Source organism: Quercus lobata, chromosome 8 (assembly GCF_001633185.2).
Source record: "Quercus lobata isolate SW786 chromosome 8, ValleyOak3.0 Primary Assembly, whole genome shotgun sequence".
Classification (NCBI taxonomy): Eukaryota; Viridiplantae; Streptophyta; class Magnoliopsida; order Fagales; family Fagaceae; genus Quercus; species Quercus lobata.
Window position 1 is genome coordinate 35,389,071 of NC_044911.1, and position 16,206 is coordinate 35,405,276.

General features: G+C 38.5%; 1 pseudogene across 1 annotated transcript in view; it reads right to left on the reverse strand.

Moving 5' to 3' along the window:
- Positions 1 to 994: 994 nt before the first annotated feature.
- The window catches only part of LOC115956792, a 34,675-nt pseudogene continuing 19,463 nt past the window's right edge, over positions 995 to 16,206 (reverse strand). The window contains exons 6-9 of the transcript XR_004084309.1: positions 6,158 to 6,186; positions 1,816 to 2,024; positions 1,544 to 1,693; positions 995 to 1,427 (exon numbers count right to left, since the gene is read on the reverse strand). The product of XR_004084309.1 is annotated as a G-type lectin S-receptor-like serine/threonine-protein kinase At4g03230 (transcript). The remainder of the gene's footprint in view (positions 1,428 to 1,543; positions 1,694 to 1,815; positions 2,025 to 6,157; positions 6,187 to 16,206) is intronic.

The window sequence follows — 16,206 nt, forward strand, 5'->3', positions numbered from 1 at the left end:
GTTTATATATATTAACATTGAATGCACGCTAGTTTTAATTTTTACCATATATTTAGTCTTGAATCTTAGTATATATTTCATTCTTGAGTTCAAATTTTTTTTTTGTTCATGATTAGCCTCCTAAGCTAAAGTCTTGACACTGTCTCTGTGCGTAGTGTCTATTGGTGTTGAACGGGTGAAAATGCATACTTTGAATTACAACTGATGAAGGTACGAAATCACTACAATCTAATAAAGGATGATGTATCTCGCATTAAAGGCATTCTTCTCCATACCGGGGAATTAGAAGCAAAGACTTGTATCAGAAGCAAACACTAGAAAATAAAATTTATATTACTACATCTCCTAAACAATAGAATACGCACAACAGGAAAAGCCAGGATACTGTCATGCAAGAACAGAGTAAGGAATTCTCCAAAGGCAGCAGAAAGCAGCATACGAAATCGCTTTTTTCGATTATCAAAACTAAATTGAGTTTTTCATCTTATCCTTTTTGTTTTCCAATTTTCCTTTTTAACTATTCGATTGTTTCAACGACTTAACTTTTATGTTTCTTTGGTTTAGATGGAATATTAGATACAATTATATGGCATCCTACGTGAATTACGACCTGTCTTTCCAATTAGAACATTTTCCAAATGGCTTCATATGACCGCATTTGAAATGATCTACAATGGAGACATGACATGTATGCCCATTCTTTATAAGTGCACTAATGGTACATGTGAATAGCATTCTCTTGAATCTCTTCCTGCTTCGTGTGGCAGTGAACAGTACAGCTCAAATGTAAGACTGACTGTACCTCTTCATGAAAATTGCAAATAATGCAGTTCTAGGCTTCCAAATAATAGGAATAAACAAATGAAGGCAGTTGGTCAGAGTTAGAGACAATCAGAAATCAGTTGAAGTACAATAAATACAAAGGAGGTTCAAATAGGAAACAATTAAACGTACATTGGATACAATGTTATCACTTATCAGGGACAATATAAAAAAGTATCAATATGACAGACAAGAAATATGCCGTAATTGTTCCTATGAGAACCATAGTGAGAATACTAGAAACTTCTGCAAGACTGATAAAGATAAAACAAGAATCATGAGAGCCCTTATGTGATCCACCATTATCGGCCTTCTTCAATGGTAGAAGTTAATTCATTCAAACTTTCTGGTTTAGTAGTAGAAGAAGTTGCGCTAGAAAGGGATCTTCTTACAACGTAGGCTGGTTGTTTAGGAGTTGGGAGAGTTGCAGTTTCACTACCAAGCATGAAAACTACATTCGACATTGTCGGACGATCACTTGGGTCCTCTTGTACACATAAAAGCCCAATGTTAACACACCTCAAAAATTCGTCAGCATTACAAGTTTCATGTATTGTTTGGTCCATTAAATCTAAAGCCTTGCCTTCTTTCCACAATTTCTATGCCTGAGACAATTTGAAAATTGAATTGGCAATAAGTAGAGTGCAGGAAAAATTAAAAATAACTATATGTACTTGATGCAACATACGTTTTCTTTGGTTTACTAATACAACATACTTACATTACCTAAAAGACTCAGACCATGTTCTGACTGGTGAAATCCTGTGTTCCTTTTTCCACTGATAACCTCAAGTACAACTTCTCCAAAGCTGAAGACATCAAACTTGACTGAGAAAAACCATCCAATGCATATTCTAGAGACATGTAGCCACTGCACAACAAAAATTGTTTAAATTTTCAATGAATTAGGGAGCATAGATAGGAGAATTGAAAAAATGTAATTCAAAGTCTAAACAACGAGCTTTCATAATCAATCATCTGCATCAAACTTACTAAGTTCCAACTACTCTGGTTGTGGTTGTCTCAGTTTGTTTGCCTCCAAATATCCTTGCCAAGCCAAAGCTTGAAATCTTGGGGCTCATCTCCTCATCCAATAAAACATTGCTTGTTTTCAAATCCCTATGAATAATCCTTAACCAAGAATCTTGGTGAAGATAGAGCAGCCTTTGAGCGATTCCCAAAATGATGTCAAAATGTATTGAAAGTTCAAATAGTGTAAAAACACCCTTGAACGTTTAGACCCCCAATTTATAAATTACCAATTCAAGCTTAATATCAAACAATTAATGTGCAGAATATGAACATAAGCTTAATACAGAATTGATAAACAATCTAAACCAAATAATATCATATCCACAGCAGAAATTAAATGGTAAAGATTAAGGGAAGAGAGATGCAAACACAAGGACAACACACGATGTGTTATCGAAGAGGAAACCAAAGCTCTCGGCGTAAAACCTTTCTGCCGCCCTCCAAGCGGTAAATAATCCACTAGAAAATGTAGTTGGGATACATGAACAGCAATAGACCCTGTAAGCCTAATCTGCCCAGTGTACCTAAGCCCTCCAAGCTTCTTGCTCCAACGAAGTTACTCCGAACCTATTTCTTTTCTAGTTTCCCGGATTCCGCTACCTGACCATAGCATCAACCAATGTAAAATTGGTTCCTTCCTAACTGCTTCCCAGAACACCAAACAGCCCTCTCACAGTAATGGATATGGTGAGAAAAGGTTTTGGTAAAAAGGCTCCTCAAGGATTTAACAATGGAGAGGAAGAGAGTAGAGGAATTTGAAGAGTCTCTATATGAAGATTATGGATGAATCAATCTTATTTTTCTCTAGGGTTTCTCTCTTAAAATTCTCTCTGGAAGCCCTCTTTTTTTCATGGTTATAAGGGGTATTTATACTGGGGTGAGAATGGAATGTGAAGAGTCAGGTTTTTCAAAACAGGGCTGGCTCGCGGCTTGACTGAGTCGCGAGTTCTAGCCGCGAGATAACTGAACGGCCAGTTGTCCTATTTTGTCCTGTAGTGCTCTAGCTGGCATGACGCTTCAACTTCTAGCATGCTTGGCACGTGTGCTACTTCTGGCGGCTTGCAGCTGCGAGTCACCTGCAAGATCCAATCGCGAGTCTCTGTTTTTCTTGCACACTCTTGAGCATTTCAACACACTATCTCACTCACTACCCTTACAACAATCTCACCTAAATACAGGGTTACTAATGCTGAAATATAAGCAAATTTGGCACGGAATAAAGCCAACAAGATGGTTGATTAAATTCAACCTTACAATCTCCCCCTTTGGTTATTTTGTGACAAAACCCTAAAACAGATTCTAGACTTAATATGTGAGTTGGGAACAGTTGAACAAAACTCACTCACACCTAACTCTAGAAACTGTGAAGCTCTTGAATCATATGATTATAAATCTCTTGAAACACAACAATACACCATAATCATTGTATGTAGAAAAGCATGAAATGCATATGAAGCAGGCATGATAAGATCAAGCAAAGATGGAGTTAAGAAACAAACCATGACTTGATCAAACAAGCAATCACTACAGGGTAGTGACCACAATGCTCATTCACACTTGGAATGAACACTTGAACAAACAAGCTAACAAGCTCAATGCAAGTCACTTGCATGCCTAATACTCAACCAATTCATAATACACTAAGTATATGCATCTAGGAACAATCCTACAAAGGCACAAGAGTGACAATACTTAACAAGAAAATGCATGACATTTAGTTAGAAGTACTAATTTAACAAAAACATAAAGGCTGCAAAAAGCATGATACAAACCATAAAGCCTACAGAAGAAAATAAACCCTAAAAGCTTACAAAAGCACCATGGGTACAAACACACATTATATACTGAAAAACATCAACAATATATATAAAGTAAACCAAGTTTCAAAAACATCCATGAGATATGAGTTTAAATCAGACAATAACCATAACCATATTAAACCAAATCCATAGTAACAACAATTATACAAAACATAATACTTTAACCATAAACATAAACAAAATAAACAAGATAGACACTATTTTTGACTGCTCCCCTTCAAAATAGTGCTCCCCCTCAAGAGCTGCTTCTCAAAAACTTCTCCCCCTTTTTGACCGGAATAGTCAAAGGATCACTGCCCATGATGTGTGGTGAAGCTATCAAATTTTGCTGAGAGAACATTTAGCTGGTCCTACATGGCTGCCATCCTCTCAGACTGTTCGGTCTGGACCTCTCTAAGTCCATCAAGTCTTTCCAAGATGACCTGAAATGCATCTGGAGGTATATTTGAAGAAGTTGATGCTCTAGTCCTCTTGCCACTCCTTCTGGGGGTTGAAGTTAATGCCTGACCTACTGCCTCTGCCTCAGTCTCCATTGGAACACCCTCTCCTTCATCACCTTCATCTTCTTCACCTGGAAGACGAACACTTATCATTTTGAAGGTTTGCTTGTTAATTGCTGAAGGTTTAGACATGGGACTGATGTCTCGAGGGATTGCAACACCCTTCTTTCTGAAAATCCTCATGAGTAGACTAGGGAATATTAGTTTAGGCCTAGAAGTGGTTCTAGTCTCATACACAATAGTATCTGTAAGGTTGAATTTAATCAACCATCTAATTGGCTTTATTCCGTGCCAAATTTGCTTGTATTTCAGCATTTAGTAACCCTGTATTTAAGTGGGTTTGTTGTAAGAGTAGTGAGTGAGATAGAGTGAAGATTGCTCAAGAGTGTGCAAGAAAATAGAGACTCGCGGCTGCAAGCCGCCAGATGCAGCACATGTGCCAAGCATGCCAGAAGATGAACAGTCATGCTAGCTAAAGCACTACAGGACAACTGGCCATACGATTATCTCGCGTCTGGATCTCGTGACTCAGTCAAGTCATGAGGCCAAGCCGCGAGCCAGCCTGTTTTGAAAAACCTGACGTTTCACATTCTCCTCTCGCCTCAGTATAAATACCCCTTATACCCACAAATGAGAGAGAGCTTCCAGAGAGAATTTTGAGAGAGAAACCCTAGAGTAAAACAAGATTGATTCATCTACAATCTTTACATAAGTGTCTCTTCAAATTCCTCAACTCTCTTCCTCTCCATTACCAAACCTTTGAGAGGCTTTTTACCGAAACCTTGTTCTCACCATATCCATTACTGTGAGAGGGCTGTTTGGTGTTCTGGGAAGCAGTTAGGAAGGAACCAATCTTCATTGGTTGATGCTATGGTCTAGTAGCGGAATCCGGGAAGCTAGAAAAGAAAAAGGTTTGGCGCAACCTCGTTGGAGCAAGAAGCTAGGGCTTAGGTGCACTGGATAGATTAGGTTTGGAGGGTATATTACTGTCCATGTATCCCAACTACATTTTCTAGTGGATTGTTTACCGCTTGGAGGGTGGCGGAGAGGTTTTACGCCGAGGGCTTCGGTTTCCTCTTCGATAACACATCGCGTGTTGTCTTTGTGTTTGCATCTTCCTTCCATTTTATCTTTGCCTTTTATTATCTACTGTGGGTTGTGATTTTAATTTGGCTTAAATAGTTTTTCCAATTCTATATTATAGCTTTTGTTCATTTTCCGTACACTAGTTGTTTGACATAAAGCTTGAATTGGTTAATTTGTAAATTGGGGGTCTAATCATTCAAGGATGTTTTTACACTATTTGAACTTTCAATTGGTATCAGAGCGGGTACACATTTATTGGTTTCATTACCAATGTGTGATCCTTGACTCCCTATTGAGATGGATCGGTCTCAATCCCTAAATGCACTTCCATATTTTGATGGTAGTAATTATGCTTTTTGGAAGGTTCGCATGAGAGCATTTTTGTGCTCCATTAATGAATCTGTTTGGGATGCTCTTGAGAGTGGTTGGACCAGACCTGAGGTAGCCAAATCCACATGGGATAAGGCAGCACTCGCTGCATCTAATGCTAATAGTAAAGCCCTCAATGGTATTTTCTGTGGTGTGTCTCCAGATGAATTTCACAGGATCTCCCACATTACCGTTGCCAAAGAAGCATGAGAGATATTGGAAACCACCTACGAAGGCACGAAGAAAGTGAAAGACACCAAGTTGCAAGTGCTGACCACTCGGTTTGAGGAGCTCAAAATGAGTGAGGATGAGTCATTTGACTCTTTCTATGGGAAGCTAAATGAGGTGGTTGTCAGTAAGTTCAATTTGAGGGAGAAAATGGAGGATTCTAAAATAGTAAGGAAGATCCTTCGATCATTGCCGGAAAGTTTTCGTGCTAAAGTGACAGCGATTGAAGAGAGCAAGGACCTTGATGACATTAAAGTCCAGGAGCTGGTTAGTCTCTTCAGACTTATGAGATGTCGCTGCCCAATCAACGGAGGAGCAAATCTCTTGCTCTTAAGACCATTAATGAGAAGGTAGAAGTCCATGGCTCATCGGAAGAAGATGTGGTTGATAAAGATGTTGCATACCTTGTAAAAAATTTCCAAAAATTCTTGAAATTCAAGAATAATGGAAAATTTGGTGATAAAGGAAAATTCCAAAGTTCAGGAAGGGAGAAAAGGGAATTCAAAAGGAAAGATGGAAAAGAATCTCAATCTACACAAGGTGTCACTTGTTTCGAATGTAACGGGCATGGACACTTTAAGAAAGAATGTCTGAATTATTTGAAATCGAAAGGCAAGGTGTATGCCATGACATTAAGTGACTCGGATTCATCCGACTCAGAATCTGAAGAAAGCTGTGATGGAGAGGGGAACTATTCAGCTTTTATGACTATTGCCCATGTTGAGTCTTCAGACAAGTTGAATCTGCTTGTACGAGACCTTGGAGAACATAGTGATGAAGAATCATTGGGAGTTGTTGAAGAATCAGATGTTGAAGAAGATGAAAGCACAGCCAATCTTCAAGAGAATTATAACTCACTCTTGGAAAAATCGGGTGAGTACACAAGGGTGGCCAAGGCAACTGTGAGAAAGATGAAGAAGGCAGAGGAGGACTATAAAAGTCTCCTAATTCGCTATAAGGAGGCCAACTGTGAGATAGAAACTTTGAATGGTGAGCTGTCAGAAGTTTACTCAAAAGTGAGATTTCTTGAGTAAGAGGTTGTGCAAGCTAATGCCAAGATAAAGAGGGTCTCCACCAAGAAACTAGATGATATTAGTTCATCTCAAAAGAGTTTTTCAGACAAATCCGGATTGGGATATACCGGAGGAAGTAGCTCATCTGGAACTGTCACTAAAGAAGTGAAGTTTATAAAGGCCAAAGAGCCAGTTGAAATTAGCCCTACTGATGAAAAGCCCAAGATAGAGGAGAAGAGGAATTTGGAGAACCGATGGATGGTAAACAACCCACGTAATAAATTTGTGGGCAGGTCTGAATCCTGAGCCAAGTCTCGTCCATGACCACAAAGAGGTCCTAGATCAAATTATGTGTGTCATCATTGTGGACTTCAAGGGCATACTCGACCAAATTGTCAAAAGCTGAGAGCAATGAATAGTGCAACTCCTCAAAGGTCATGAGGACCTAGAAATGATATAAGAAATTGGGCTGGTGAACCATCAAGAGATCAAAATGGTGATCCCGGAATGGTGAAAGTGATGAAGATGATTAGTGCATTCACCAATTGTTTGGAAAGCTTCACACGAAGGTTTGAAAGCCCTAACTCCCGTACCCAATCCTATAAGGAAATCACCCCAAACGCAAGTGACGTGTGGGTGAAAAAGGGTACTCATGCATAAGCATTAAAACATGTCCATGCATTAACACTTCCTATGCTTTGTGACGATGTTTGATTGTTTGCTTGTTGTTTGTGTTGATGGTTGTTTGTTTGTCTTTTTGTGCATACGTTTGGTCATTCTTTCCTTCTTATGTGTCAAAAATCCAAAAATCACATAAAATTAGAAAATTAAAAAGTTTGATTGATATTGTTGAGTTTTTGTCTCAAAACTTGTTTTTCCTTGTACCTTTGTGCTAATGGCTTTGTGCATTTTCGAGAATAGCTTGTTCCTTTGCACCCTTATCACTGTGAGAGAAATCTTGAAATCTATGTGATTGTTGTAAATAGATCTTCAAACTTATCATGAATGATGAGTGAATGGTTATGATGATCTTGAGACATGCATAGTCTTGTGTTTATATATCTTCCCACTCTTTATTTTTGTTTTTGCTAAAAATAGCTCACCAAATGTAAATCTCCAAATGAAAAGAGATATTGAGCTGCAAAAGCCTGTCGCACATACTAGTATTCGACTAGGAAAAAGGGAAAGCGACCAAAAATTAAAGTGAATGTTTATTCAAAAGGCCAAAGGCTTGTTTATTAAAGTGAATTATCAAATATCACTCTCATAATGAGAGGTGATTGTCTCAAAAGGATCAAAAAGATCAATTGTTATGATTGAAAGTGGAGTCAAATGTAAAGCTCCATGTTATGTTATCAAGTTTGTGGGAGGTCATATATACATATTTCTATAATTGAGATAGGTCACATAATCTAGTGCTAATTGTGTATGCCTTGGTTGAATTGATCATTGAAGCTTCACTTTAGACTATGGACTCTCTCATTGTTGATATCGACACGCAACACACAAGTTTATGTTCATTAAATGCCATATTCATTTGTGTGATTGTACATGTTGAAATGTGTTTTCACATACTCAATCTTTGTTGATTCAAGTACAAAAAGATTTTTGAGTATTTTAGGTATTTTTGGAAAGTATTTTGTTCTTAAAAACTGAAAATTTCAAAAATCATTTTTGCCCTGTTTTGGTGACTCAATCGCGGGTAAGTCAAGTCGCAGGCCTTAGTCGCATGTTCGCGGGTCTATTTTGGCGACTTATTCGAGAGTGAAAGGTCCAATCGTGAGGGTTACTTAGAGATTTTCGTGGCTCATCTCGCGACTCCCTTGCGGGTAGACCTTCCAGTCGCAAAAAACACTTAGAAATTTTTTTCAAAATTTTGTCTTTGAGTGTTTTGGCAGCTCGACCTGGCGACTTGTTGGCGACTCAATTCAGTCGCGAAAAACGCGTGTTTGGCAAAAATAGGGGCAGTTTTTAAAACTATTTCAATTTTTCCCTCGAACTTTTTGTGACTGTTCATTGTCTCTCTCAACTGCTCTTACCCATTCACACCGTGCCTCCATTTTCGAACTCCATTGTTGCTTCCTTTCAGCTCGAAATCTTCAAGTAACAGGTATGGGTTTTCTTTCTTGAACTCTATTTCACTTGATTCCGTGCTTTTTCCCTCTTGATTTCTCACATTTGTTTATGTTTTTGATATGGGTTTTTGTTTCGGCTGTTGCTCTTTGTCCATGCTCAGCTTGTGGAAGTTATTGATTTAGTTTGATTTTAACTAAGTTCTTGGTTGGTTCTTCTTCATGTGCTTAGCTAGGGTTTGCTATTTGTTGGTTTCTCTTCTTGTCTAATCTTATGTTGATATGTTGATTCAAAATGTTCCTATTTTGGCTGTGAGGTTTACTGTGCTGAATATGTGCCTGTCCATCTATTATGTGCATCTGTCTTTTGTTCTTTGAGTCAGGTCATACACATCAATTTGTATGTCTCATTGACATATATTTGTCTTTTGGATGTTTTCAAAATCTCTGTTGCATTAATGCTCCCATGCATTATATCAGTTGTTCTTTTGTATCCACTTTTAGGCTTAGTTCATCTGAGTGGTGGCATTTTTGTCCTTGTCACTAACAAAGTACTGATTTTTTCTACACATGTATTGTACTATGTTGTTGTGGTCTCTTCTAATTGTTCACAGATGACTCCCTCAACTCCGAAGAAGAAAACTCCTGCAAAGAAGGCTGACAAATGATTGAAAATGGATTCTAATCTGTTTAGGTCGGTTCAACACTTTGAGAGATACAAAGATTCTTTCATGAAGGGAACCATAATTCAAGAGAGATTTGTGGATTTAGTGGACCTAAAAGATACATTTATTCCCACATGTTTTGAGGGCAGAGGCTGGGAAAAGTTGTTAAGTGGATTACCGGGTGTGTGTGAGTCTCTGATAAGAGAATTTTACTCTAATGTGAAGATTAGGGAAAATGAGCTAGATTGTTGGGTAAGAGGGCATGAATTCACTCTAGATGCCCATGAGTTTACCAACTACAAAGACAGAATGTTGTCTTTAGAAACTGTTCAAAACCACATTGGAGGACAGAGAGAAGGAAAGTGTCTCAATACCACAGCTTTTCCAGTGGACATGAGGTGCCTCACCATCATCATGATGAACAACTTGTATCCTGTGAAGAAACTCACTACAATCAACAATGCCAGAGCCATTTTTCTTATGGAGCTAAAGGAGAAAACATTCATTGATATCAGCTCTCATATATTTGATACAATCGTGGAAGAGACCAGAACAACTTCCCGAGCTAAGCTGATTTTTCCTAGCCTTCTCATGCGGATTTTCAGGGCAAAAGGAATTCCAATTCCTCAAGACCTCAGCCTAATGCCAATACCCTCAACAATCAACAAGCAAACCATCATAAGGATACAAGTACAGCTTCCGGGTGATGTAGATGAAGAAGGGGCTGAACAAGATAAAGGTGTTCCAATGGAGACTGAGACAGAGGCAGCAGGCAGACATCAACTTCAACACCTAGAAGGAGTGGCAAGAGGACTAGAGCATCAACTTCTTCAGCTGTACCTCAAGATGCATTTCAAGTAATCTTGAATAGACTTGATGGACTCAAGGAGGTCCAGACAGAGCAGTCTGAGAGGATGATAGCCATGCAGAACCAGCTGGATATTCTCTTTGCAAAATTCGACAGCTTCGCCACACATCATGGGCACTGACCCTTTGGCCATTCCAGTCAAAAAGGGGGAGAAATTTTTGAGAAACAGACCTTGAGGGGGAGCATTATGTTGAGGGGGAGCATAGTTTATCTTGCTTGCTTACTTTATCTTATGTCTTATGTTTTGGATAATTTGTTGTTTTTATGGGTTTAATACACTGTGGTTTTGGTGTATTTTTGTTTCTAACTCTTAACTTATAAACTTGGTTTACTTTATATATTTATTGTTGATGTTATTCAGTTTATATTGTTTTTATTTGTACCCATGTTGCTTTTGTAAACTTTTAAGGTTATGTTTTTTGCATAATTTGTAGGCTATATGGTTTGTACCATGCTTTATGCAGCCTTTTATGCTTTGTTTAAATCAGTACTTCTATATAAATGTATTGCATTTTCTTTTAAGTACTGTCACTTTTGTGCCCTTGTAGGATTGTTCCTAGATGCATATACTTAGTGTATTATGCATTAGTTGAGTGTTAGGCATGCAAGAGACTTGCATTGAGCTTGTTAGCTTGTATGTCCAAGTATTCATTCCAAGTGTGAATGAGCATTGTGGTCACTACCTTGTAGTGATTACTTGGTTGATCAAGCCATGGTTTGTTTCTTAACTCCATCTTTGCTTGATCACATATTGCCTGTTTCATATGCATTTCACGATTTTCTACTTACAATGATCATGGTGTATTGTTGTGTTTCAGGAGTCTAATGTTCATATGATTCAAGGGATTCACAGCTTCTAAAGTTAGGTGTGAGTGAGTTTTGCTCAACTGTTCCCAACTCACATGTTAAGTCTAGAGTCTGTTTTAGGGTTTTGTCACGGAATAGCAAAGGGGGAGATTGTAAGGTTGAATTTAATCAACCATCTAATTGGCTTTATTCCGTGCCAAATTTGCTTGTATTTCAGCATTTAGTAACCCTGTATTTAGGTGGGTTTGTTGTAAGGGTAGTGAGTGAGATAGAGTGAAGATTGCTCAAGAGTGTGCAAGAAAACAGAGACTCACGGCTTGATCTCGCGGGTGACTCGCGGCTGCAAGCCGCCAGATGCAGCACACGTGTCAAGCATGCCAAAAGGTGAACAGTCATGCTAGCTGGAGCACTACAGGACAAAATAAGACAACTGGCCATACGGTTATCTCGCGACTGGATCTCGCGACTCAGTCAAGTTGCGAGGCCAAGCCGTGAGCCAGCCCTGTTTTGAAAAACCTGACGTTTCACATTCTCCTCTCACCTCAGTATAAATACCCCTTATACCCACAAATGAGAAAGAGCTTCCAGAGAGAATTTTGAGAGAGAAACCCTAGAGTAAAACAAGATCGATTCATCTACAATCTTTACATAAGTGTCTCTTCAAATTCCTCAACTCTCTTCCTCTTCATTGCTAAACCCTTGAGAGGCTTTTTACCAAAACCTTGTTCTCACCATATCCATTACTATGAGAGGGCTATTTGGTGTTCTGGGAAGCAGTTAGGAAGGAACCAATCTTCATTGGTTGATGCTATGGTCTAGTAGCGGAATCCGGGAAGCTAGAAATGAAAAAGGTTCGGCGCAACCTCGTTGGAGCAAAAAGCTTGGAGGGCTTATGTGCACTGGGTAGATTAGGCTTGGAGGGTCTATTGCTGTCCATGTATCCTAACTACATTTTCTAGTGGATTGTTTACTGCTTGGAGGGCGGCAGAGAGGTTTTACGCCGAGAGCTTCGGTTTCCTCTTCGATAACACATCGCGTGTTGTCTTTGTGTTTGCATCTTCCTTCCCTTTTATCTTTGCCTTTTATTATCTGCTGTGGGTTGTGATTTTAATTTGGCTTAAATAGTTTTTCCAATTCTATATTATAGCTTTTGTTCATTTTCTGCACACTAGTTGTTTGACAATAAGTTTGAATTGGTTAATTTGTAAATTGGGGGTCTAATCATTCAAGGGTGTTTTTACACTATTTGAACTTTCAGTATCAAATATGTGAGAACTGATATCAGTGAATGTCTTTTCTTTGAGCTCCATCAGAAAAATTGCTCTGGCATTGTTAATTGTAGTCAGCTTCTTTATAGGATACAGGTTAAACATCATGATAATAGTGAGACACCTCATGTCCACAGGAAAGGTTGTGGTATTTAGTCATCTCCCCTTTCTCTGTCCACCAATCCTCTGCTATACTGTTTCTATTGAAAGCATCCTATCCTTATAGTTGATGAACGCATGATCTTCTAACCCCTCAAGACCTAGCACATCATTAATGTCATGTGCATCTAAGGTGAATTCTGTTCCTCTAACCCAGCAGCTCAACTCATCTTCCTTTATTACAGCATTGGAGTAAAACTCCCTAATCAGGGGTTCACACACAACTGGGAAATCACTTAGCAGCCTTTTCCATCCTCTCCCCTCAAAACAACTAGGGATAAAGGTGTCCCTAAAATCCTCCAAATCCACATATCTTTCTTGTATGATTCCTGCCTTTAAGAAAAAATTCTTGTATCTCTCAAAATGGGAAACAGACCTAAACAGATTAGGATCCATTTTCATTCTCTTATCTACTTTCTTGGCAGGTGTTTTCTTCTTTGGGGATGAAGGAGCCATCTATAAACAAGCAGAAAAGGCCACAACAACAAAGTACAGTACATGTGTAAAACAAATCAGTACTCTATTAGTGTCATAAAGAGATAAGTATAGAGCAACAAGACCAAAGATGGCTTAAAGACAAGTATAAAGGAAAAGCCTCAAAACTTATACCAATAACTCAAAAGAGTGTACCCATTGGTAGATACTCAAAAACAACCAACATCTTGCAGAAGAGTTCTAATGCTGGAGAGTATAACATCACCCAAAGGACAAACATATGTTAATGAACATATATTTTGATGAGTATGAGATGACACAAAATACACAAGACAAATGCACACACTAGATATACTAACATAGAGTCAAAACAATATAACCCAACAAACAAAACACAGTCATTTTGAATCAACTAAATAGGGTGGGTTCAAACGAAATGGGTAAAAGTCAATCAACAAACCCTAAGCATAAAGAAGACAAGTATTAATAAACAAATCTAGCAACCTAAACAAGTTCATATAAACCAAGATCCTCAACACGCCATACATGGACAAAGCTCAACACCGAATCACCAACCGAAAGCAAATCAGAAAAAAAAACACATATAATCAAGAGGGAAAAGCTCAAAAACAAGAAATACTGAGTTAGAGAATGAGAACCCATACCTTTTTTTTGAAGATTTTGAGTTGAAATGAAGCAAAAATGGAGTTCGAAGACGGTGACACGAAGTGTTTGGGTAAGTCTCAGACGAAAGAGAAAATGAACAGTCACATAAAATTCGAGGGAAAACTGAAAAAAAAAAAATTTAAAAACTGCCCTTACTAAGCTAAACACACGTTTTTCGCGACCGAGGTAAGTCGCCAAAATCACTCGGCAAAACACTTTAAGCCAAAAGATTTAAAAAATATGCTAAGTGTTTTTCGCGACTGGAAGTCTTACTCGAGAGGGAGTCGTGAGCTGAGCCGCGAAAATCTCTATGTATCCCTCGCGACTGGACCTTCCACACATGAACAAGTCGCCAAAACTGACCCGCGACTGTGGCATGCGACTTGACTGACCCGCGACTGAGTCACCAAAACAGGGCAACATTGTTTTTGAAATTTTCAGTTTTTTGAGAGAACAAAATACTTTCTAAAAACAACTAAAACACTCAAAAAAAAATTTGTGTTTGAATCAACAAAGATTGAGCATGTGAAAACACATTTTATCAAGTACAATCACACAAATGAATATGGCAATCATTGAACATAAACTTGTGTGTTGTATGTGGATATCAACAATGAGATAGTCCTTAGTCTAATGTGAAGTTTCAATGATCAATTCAACCAAGGCATACACAATTAGCACTAGATCATGTGACCCATCTCAATTATAGAAGTATGCATATATGACCTCCCACAAGATTTGATTACATAATTTGGAGGTCTACATTTGACTCCATTTTCAATCATAACATTTGATCCTTTTGAAACAATCACATCTCATTGTGAGAATGATGTTTGATATTTCACCTTGATGAGATAGCCTTTGGCTTTTTGAAAAATCATACATTTTATTTTGGTCGCTTTCCCTTTTTCCTAGTTGAATATTAGTATGTGCGACAGGCTTTTGCAACTCAATATCTCTTTACATTTGGAGATTTACATTTAGTAAGCTCTTTTTAGCCAAAAAAAAATAAAGAGTGGGAAGATATATAGGCACAAGTCTATGCATGTCTCAAGATCAACAAAACCACTCACTATTCATTCATGACAAGTTTGAAGATTTATTTACAACAGCCACATAGATTTCAAGATTTCTTCCATAGTGATAAGAGTGCAAAGGAACAAGCTACGCTCGTAAATGCGCAAAGCCATTAACACAAAGGTACAACGCAAAACAAGTTTTGAGACAAAACTCAACAATGTCAATCAAACTTTTTGATTTTCTACTTTCTATGTGGTTTTTGGATTTTTGACACCAAAGAAGAAAAGGATTGATCAAAAACAAAAATGAACGAAAGTATGCAAAAACAGACAAACAAATTTCAACCCACACAATCAATAAGCAAACAACCAAACAAAGTCACAAAGCATAAGAAGTATTGATGCATGGACATGTTGTAATGCTTATACATAAGTACCCTTTTTCACCCACACGTCACTTGCGTTTGGGGTGACTTCCTTATAGGATTGGGTACGGGAGTTAGGGCTTTCAAACCTTCGTGTGAAGCTTTCCAAGCAGTTGGTGAATGCACCAATCATCTTTATCACGTCCATCATTTCGGGATCACCATTTTGATCTCTTGATGGTTCACCAGCCCAATTTCTCCTGTCATTTATAGGTCCTTGTGACCTTGGAGCAGTTGCACTATTCATTGCTCTCAACTTTTGACAATTTGGTCGAGTATGCCCTTGAAGTCCACAGTGATGACACTCATAGCTTGATCTAGGACCACTTTGTGGTCGTGGACAAGACTTGGCTCGGGATTCAGACCTACCCACAAATGGAGTATGGGGGTTGTTCAACAACCGTTGGTTCACCACATTCCTCTTCTCCTCCATCTTGGGCTTCTCAGCAGTAGGGCCAACTTCAAATGGCTCTTTGGCCTTTATAAACTTCACTTCTTTCGTGATATTGCCCGATGAGCTACTCCCTCCGGTATATCCCAACCCGGATTTGTCTGAAAAATACTTTTGAGATGAAATAACATCATCTAGCTTCTTGGTGGAGACCCTCTCTATCTTGGCATTTGTTTGCATAACCTCTTGCTCAAGAAATCTCACTTTTGTGTAGGCTTCTAACAGTTCACCATTCAGTGTCTCTATCTCACATTTGGCCTCCTTATAGCGAATTAGAAGACTTTTATAGCCTTCCTCTACCTTCTTCATCTTTCTCACAGCTACCTTAGCCACCTTTGTGTACTCACCTGACTTCTCCAGGACTGAGTTATATTTCTCTTGAAGATTGGCTGTGCTTTCATCTTCTTCTACATTTGATTCTTCAACAACTCCCAATGATTCTTCATCACTATGTTCTCCAAGCTCTCGTACAAGCAAATTCAACTCATCTGAAGAGTCAAC